This window comes from Acomys russatus, chromosome 1 (assembly GCF_903995435.1).
Source record: "Acomys russatus chromosome 1, mAcoRus1.1, whole genome shotgun sequence".
Classification (NCBI taxonomy): Eukaryota; Metazoa; Chordata; class Mammalia; order Rodentia; family Muridae; genus Acomys; species Acomys russatus.
Genome location: NC_067137.1, coordinates 65,890,886 through 65,899,326, shown reverse-complemented (window position 1 = coordinate 65,899,326; position 8,441 = coordinate 65,890,886).

Here is an 8,441-nt window from a genome sequence, read left to right as displayed (position 1 = left end):
AGTTAATTCATTTGAACAACTTTAAGGGTGAATCACTTTTCTTTGTAAATGGAGAGCTGCTCTAGGTTGAGGACAGGAAGCTGGGAGGAGGGAGGACTCTGAGCTCAAAGTAGGGGAAAAGCTGGTGTCTTAGCCTAGGCAGGATTGATAGTCTGAGTAGCAGCTTTAGGGGCCCATGGCTGTCAGCTGTGTTCTCTTTATTTACCTAGGGATGGTGGCAGATGGGGAGAAACTGGATGGCCAAATAGCAGATCCTATGGAAACACTGAAAAAAAAAAAAACCCATAAAAACACAAACATAGTTGTTTTAATTTGGCGAAACTCCCATTTTTGATATGAGACCAGTATAAAGAGCATTAAAAAAAAAAACAAAACAAAAAAAAACAAAACCAATTGAGGGAGCATGGGTAAGAGCTCTCTCTCGTTGAGCCTTGGAATTTGATATCATGAGATATGTCTGACACTTTGTGCTTCTAGCTCTCTCACATGCTAACCTCCTACACATTCCTCAAGACCCACTCTCATGTCCCCATTAGCTCCAGAGGAAGAAATGAATCTCTCCCACCTGTTAGCTCCAGAGGACGCTTATCTGTATTCCTTTTATAGCATTTATGATATTCTGAAGTTAGTTGTTCACATGGGCAGCAGATCAATTTGCTGAAGTTCAATTCCCCAAAGTCATTTAGCCAAATTAAATTCACCAAAAGTCAATTGAGGAAATCAATTTGCCTAAAGCAAATTTTTCTACTAGTCTGTGATTTATTCATCATAAGCTCCTGGTGGCAGGGGCCTTGCCTCATTCACTCTTGGTGCTCCTCCACCACTCAGAGCATATTGCTTGGGGTATTGGAGGGGTTAGTGGATGGTTATTGCTGATTGAATTTAATTGAATATAATTATAATACAGATGAAATAGCTTTATGTTATTCTTGATTTCCCACATGTTTACCATTTCCATCTTGGTGGGAAGGTGCAGGCCACACCTTGACAGAGTGTAGAGGCTCTGAGAAGTGTTCCAGCCCAGCTGTCCTGCAGGCATATAGCTTGCGTAGATTTATGTGAGAAGTGTGTCCCTTCATTGGATCTGGGCCTCTCAGGAGAGATGGTTGGCTTGCTCTGCCATCCTTCTTGGAAGAATCCATCTTTGTGTGCTCTCATTTCCCCAGGCCTTTCATTTAGTCTCATTGTTGCTTCATTACACATCTACCATCCCTCGTTATCACCACTGGGCAGAAGTTGGTATCCACCTTAAACTCACACGTTGTTTTTAATCCCCATGTGGCAGTATTTGTGGATGTAAATAGCTAGACGATAGAGGTGGAGCACTTATGCATGGGATCAGTACTTATATAAGGGAGATCCAGAGAGCTCCTTAGACTTTTATTATCAGAAGATGCCTATTTCCAAACCAGGACTGGTTCATTAACAAACACAGAATCTGCCAGCACCGCAGTGTTGCATTTCCGAACCCCCAAACCCTGAGAAACATACTTCTGCTATGTGGAGGCTATCCAGTCTATTGTGTTATGTTGTAATAGTCTGACAGACCAGGATGAGAATGAGCCGTGAGATGTGTGTCCTTGCAGTAACAAATATTTACATATGTGGAAACAGTTTTGGAACTGGGTTGTGAGTAGAGTCAAAAAGAATTTTGAGCTACATGCTAAAAATATGGGTGTTAAAGAATTGATTCTGGTAAGGGCTCAGAAAGAAGAGCAAACTGGGGGTCAGCCTTAGGGGTGTCCAGGTAATGACGGACAGAATGACTGAAGGCATATGGGTGGCACAGGACACTCTGCTGACGTCATAGAAATGAGGAGCACACCATTGAGCAACTAGTTAAAAAGAAACCGGCTCAACAGCATTTGTGCTCTAGTGTTTTGTGCAGGAATGAAATGGAATATTTACCTGAGGAGATCTTTACATAAAGAGGTGAAAGATCAGACTAACTCATTTGGAGAAACTAGTAAAACCGAAGGATAGAAAAACAAACAACTTAAAGACAGAGCTGTTTATCACAGAGGAATAGAACTTGGGGGCTGGGGAGGTGACTCAGAGGGTAAAGGGCTTTCTGTATAATCATGAGGTTAGAAGTTTGGGATCCCCAGCATAAAAGCCTAGTAAGCGATGTAGTCCACTTATAATCTCATGCACAGGAGGCAGAGATAGGACTCTCCAGAGCAAGCAAGCTATCTATGCTAGGTAAATAAGTGAGCTCAGGGTTCAGTAATATAAGGAGGAGAGCAATGAAGGAAAATGCCATTGTCAACCTCTGGGCTCCACACACAAGTGCCTGTGTGCACGCCCACCATCTACATCTGGCCATGTATATGTGAACAAGCATATACACACATTCAAGCCATACACACACACACACACACACACACACACACACACACACACACACAGGAACAGTGCGTAAAATTTTGGAGAATATTCATCCTGTGCACAGTAAAATGAGGTTGGTTACATTCAGGGTTTGCTTGTAAGCAGTCTGTAGTGGATGTAAACATGTTTTTGTTTTGATCCCAAGTATGGGATGTGAAACAGACTTGTGAGAGAACACATGGTGTTTGTCCACTAGAAGAGGAACTGCCTCTTGTGGGGGGCATGGTCTTTGCCAACTGATAAACACCCTAGTTTGAACTCTGAGAGAGCTATATAAGTGTATATATTTATTTGAGCTCAAAACCAGAAGCGTGGCTTTTTGGTCCTTGGCATTGCTTCCCATTGTTTGGCTGTTCATCACTCTGCTTTGAGATGTTTGGCTGCTGCGGTTGCAGTCACCTTTGCTGAATTGCCGCTTTGCTGTTTAACGGGTCTACTGGAATCCTGCCAACTATGCCAGTGGAATCCGCTCCAAGGAACTGAGTCAGAAAGGTCTACTTCTCCTGTTCCCATTAACCTCTTTTGTCTCCTATCTAGGGTAGGTGGGTTGGAAGGGAGGTATAGGCACGAAAGAACCTCAGATAAAGTAGGTTTATAAAAGCTCAAGGCCTACAGCAGGCCTACACATACTGAAGAGAATAAGAATTCCTATTTAGAGAAGACTAGGGCACGGTTAAATGTCCATTTGAAAAGGAGATTTGTTAGCCCTCTTGACAAAAGGCTGTTTCATTGTTTAAGAAATAAAAAATGATCTTGAAGGCAATTCAGAGATTTTTCAGGCTTTGAGCTCCTGTCACTGGACCAGTGTGCAAAGGCCCCTGAGGCAGAGTTGTTTTAATGAGCCGCTCCTCCTTTCTCCATCATGGAGGCCAGTGGTCTACGCACAGAGCCTCATGGCCAGGAGATTCTCAGAAAGAGGTGACATATGCCGTGACCAGCAGACTCAAGTAGGCGTGGCTGCCTCCACCTAGATTTCAAAGATCAAGCTCATGACAGAGCAGAGCGATCCTAGGAACCCAGTTCCCCAAAACATGGTTTTCCCACTGAGCCATGGGGCATGACTTTATCAATGCAGTGGGATGAAGTCACAGCATTGAGTAAATGAAGAAGGAAACATCTTTTTTTTTCTTGAGACAGGGTCATTACATGTAGTCCAGGCTAGCCTCAAACGTGTCATCTTTCTGCCTTGGCTTGTACAGTGCTGGGATTAGAGGCCTGTACCATCATGGTTTGCAAAGAGAAAACTTATTGAGCCTTAAGTTTAGCATTGTTTATTCAACTAGATTTTGGACTTACTTGGAATGTATCTGCTTTTTTTTTTTTTTTTTTTTTTTCTTTCTATTTTTCCTTTCTGGATAAGGAATGTCTAGGCTTGTCCGACCATGGCATTCTGTTTGTTCATTATTTGTATGCATGTATAACCTATGTGTGTTCATGTGTGAATGTGGACACATGCTTGTCAGGGCATGTATGAGGAGGGTCTTTGCCTTCTTCCTCGTTGGAGGCAGTCTCTTGTTCATTGCTATATAAGCGGCTGGCTGGCTGGCTTGAGAGTTTCCTGGGAATCTCTCGTCTCTGCCGCCCATTCAGCTGTAGGTACACTAGAACCACAGATGTACACTACCACATCTGGCGGGTTATGAGGATCTGAACTTTGGTCTTTAGGCTTGAGTGGTAAGCACTTCATCCACTGAGCCATCTCCCAGCCATACCACTGGGGAGATTTTGAAAGCTTGTGACTTGTTCGATCTCACAGGTTCAGACTGGGTGAGAAATTTTGTCTTAGCACCAAAATCTATGTGGTTTGGGTCCAGAACCCTGGCTGGGGAGGAGAGGGAATGAAAAAAGCAGAGAGATACATTGAAGGTGAGATCAGGTGGGGCTCGCTAATGCTACTGCTGCAACCTGAAGCCTCAGCAAGGGTATTAGATTACAGCGTGGAGGCAGGGGCTAGCTAATTTTGCTGGGAGGTCTCTGCAGGCAAGCAGTCTGGGATGCCAACATGTGGGAAGAGAAAACCAAAGCTACTAGTCTTTGCACACACGGACTGGTCATTCATACACACTCATTGTGGACCCTGGAGGAAAGCTTCGCCGCCCATCTTGAGTCTGTGCAATAGCTTTGCCAATTCCCACGGGCCTATTGGCCTTAGAGCCATGCTTGCCTGTGTCAAAATACACATTCACTCAGTATGTCATTCATTTGGGGCTTCCTCTGCTTCCTGCATCTCATCAGAGAGCACACTATTCTTTGTGTTTCTCTACATCTGATTTAGAAGGCACTTAGAGGAACTCTGGAATTTTGAGTTGTTGGGATGAATAAAGACTTTGAGAAAGACATGGGTTTTCAAGGGCTGAACATGGAAGGCAACACACTTAAATGTTTATCTCTTTAAAATTCATGTGGAAGATCTAGCCAATGGACAGGACATTTGAGTAGAGAGTGGGGTCTGACTTTCATATGAACTCTGGTGTCCCATATTTGACCATGTTCCCTGGATGGGGAGGCCTGGTGGCACTCAAAGGAAGGATAGCAGGCTACCAAAAAGAGACTTGATACCCTATGAGCATATAAAGGGGGACGAGGTCCCCCTCAGTCACAGTCATAGGCTAGGAGAGTAAGGGGAAAATGGGAGGGAGGGAGGAATGGGAGGATACAAGGGATAGGATAACAATTTAGATGTAATATTAATAAATCTTCTATCCCAGAGAGTCCATCCAGCTGCCCTTAAAACAGTAAGGTCATGTCCTCTGCTGCCATAGGAGTCCTGGAACTTTTCAGGATAAAGGGTCTACCTTCGTGTAATACACAAAGTACATTAGATAGTGCACCCAGCCAAGCAGGCGCTTGGTGCTTTTATTTTAAAAGGTCTTTAGTATTTAGACCCAAGCAAGCCATGCAAACAAAAATGTGAAACTAGTAGTAAAATAAATAAATAAATAAATAAATAAATAAATAAATAAATAAAGTTGGTCCAGACGATTCAGACTCCATAGACATGGCAATGGCTAAACTTGATTGTTCAATAAGCCCTAGTTCACATCCCTCTTTTACCTATAGTTAGAAAACAAAGCTATACAGAAAGTGACAAACCTCTCTGGAGCTGAGTCTACTCCACAACACACTCCAAGTAAAGCCTCAGAGTCGGTTTTGGAGGTCCCTAAGACTCTCATTTAGAAGCTAGTACCTTAATCTTGGACTTCTCAGTCCTGAAAATTCTGAGAGATACGTTTCTACTGTTTGTAAGCCCATAGTCCTTTGCTCTTCTGTTATAGCACCCCACATGGACCAAGACGGGTATGAGGAATGGAGAGGGTGATTTTTCTGTTCTCTCTGAGAACGTCAAGCTTGAATACCAACAATACCCAAATGTTCTAGTTTCATCTCTGTTGCTGTGATAAAGCACTCTGACAGAAATGAAAAGGGCTTATTTCAGATTACGGGTTGCAGTTCATCACTGAGCAAGGCCAGGGCAGGGACTCAACTTGAAGCAGAAATGGAGGGATGCTGCTTCTGGCTTGCTGGCTTGTACTTAGCTAGCCTTTGTTTTTTTGTTTTTTGTTTTTTTTTAAGGATTTAAATATTTCAATTATGTAGTGTGCGTGCATGCATTGTGTGTGTGTGTGTGTGTGTGTGTGTGTGTGTGTGTGTGTGTGTGTGGTGTCCTGGCCACTGTGTGTGTATAAGTGCAGTACCTGCAGAGGCCAGAAGAGGGGGTTAGGTCTTCTGGAGCTGGAGTTATAGGTTGTTGTGCGCTTCCTGATTAGTTGAGTTGCTTGGTGTTGGAGCAGGGAGCTTGGGGTGTCTGTCAGGAAGACAAGCACGGCTGTAGCCACGCAACCTGAGTTCTGGGAGAGTCAGTTTCCTTTCTGCACATATTTTGCTCTCCAGATTCCACTTCCCTCTGAAATGAATTAGAAAGCATCTTGAAGGAATGGCAGGTCCCAGGCATAGGGCTGGGAATAGACATGTTGACTGTGGGACATTGTACAGTACTGCATGTGCTGGTTAGTTTTCCTTTTGCTGTGACAAAAATGCCTATGAGAAAAGCAGTGGAAGGAGGAAGTTTACTTTGGCCACAGTTTGAAGGAACAGCCCATCATGGCGGGGAGGGCAGCAGGAGCATATGGCGACAGGTCACATTGTGTCCACAGTCAGGGAGCAGAGGGCGATGAACACCGGTTCTCAGCTTGCTTTCTCCTTTTAGTTTGGTCCAGGACCCCATCCCATGGGATGGTGCCACCAACAATTAGGGCATCTTCCCATCTCAACTAAGCCAACATAGAAACTCCCTCAAACATGCCCAGAGGTGTGTCTCCTAGGTGTGTCTGGAGCCTGTCAAATTGACAATAAACTTTAACCACTACACTGGATGTCAAGGGTGTGAGCCAAGAGTTAGAGACATTTAAAGGAACTCATAAATTAACTTGAAGAGACTCCCATTGGCACAGGTAGGATGAATTGAGCATCAGTATGAGTAGTTATTACAATAGTTTAAAAAAAATAGAATTATATTTAAATTCACCAGTATGAAAAGTTACTTGAGGGAAATTCCTGAGTAATCCTTTTTTAAAGTGCTAGTGAACAAACTCATTATTTGAAATCAGGTAAGTAGAGGGAATGAATCAAGCACTTATCTTATTCTTCTTTTATGTTCTGCACATCCAGGGCAAGATTCTCTTTATACCAGCCTTCTAGCTAATACATGAAGACAGAAAAATAGAGCTGGGATATTTGCTTTTGTGACTTCTAATGGATTAATGAATGCTAGCAACCATTGTCACTGGCTTCTAATATTACAGACACAGAACAAACCAGACACATCACCCTCTGAAAGATGGCTTTATTTCTGAGACAAGGCCTTGCTTCGTAGCCTCCTGTGGCTGATCTGGTACTTGCTACAAAGCCTAGGCTAGCCTCAAAGCTCTTGGCAACCTTCTAGCCTCTGTCTCCCAGGTGCTAGAATTGCAGGTATAAGCCATCATGCCTTGCTCAAAGGGCTGACTTTTAAAATATATCAAATACAGATTGGGTCAACCCTAGATCTATCTGCTAAAATAAGTGGCTAAAGGAACATGTCGATTGATAGCATGACAGTACAGACTGTAGAATGCAGACTGAAAATGCTGCAGGACAAGCTGGTTTCCTCAGCAAACGCCTCACAGGCCCCAAAGGTGGAGGAGGGCTTCTCCATCAAATGAGCTTAATGATTCCTACTAGGATCTTGGTTCAAATTTAGAACATTTTTATTAGCTAGCTAGATATTTACTGCATATTGAATGATAATAAAATTGTTCATTGTTTAGGTATCATAACAATGTTGTCTTAAAAAAAAAAAAAGAATCCTCTTTAGCAGCTGGAGAGATGGCTGAGTAGTTAAGAGCATGTGCTTCTCTTGCAGAGCACCAGTGTTGTGCTGATCACAACTATCTGTGACTCTATCTACAGAGACTCTGACACTCTCAGCCAGTGCCTGCACTCATCTGCACGTGTGTGCACACACGCACGTGCACACACACACACGAATGCACATGCCCATGTGCATGTACATACACACACACCACACTCACATACATATGACTAAAAATGAAAAGGATCTTTGAAAAGGAATCCTTTTTAAATTTATAGATGAAAGAGTATGTAAGAGGTCTCTTTCCAAATAATTAGAGGGGATACAGAGAACGAAGCAAGATTTGCCAGGAGTTGATGGCTGTAGAAGCAGATTGACAGGTACTTGGAAGTTAATTATATCACCCATCCTGGTTTTAAATATACATCTGAAAAACGTCCATAATCAAAAGAAAATAGAAAAAGGCTTACATTAACTGAACATCTGTTCCTTTGTTCTAAGCACTAGGGATTCAACTTACCCTTGGATGGAGTCTAGAATATACAATGTGGCATAAGAATTATTTTGAGTTGAAGGCTGAGGGCAGTCAGGCCAACCTAACATTTTCTTACAGACTCCAATGAAAGAAAGGACACAGTGGACTTTAGTCCTGTGTCCTTGTCCAGAAACAGACTTGTTACAACCTCTCTGGAGCCAGTGCCTT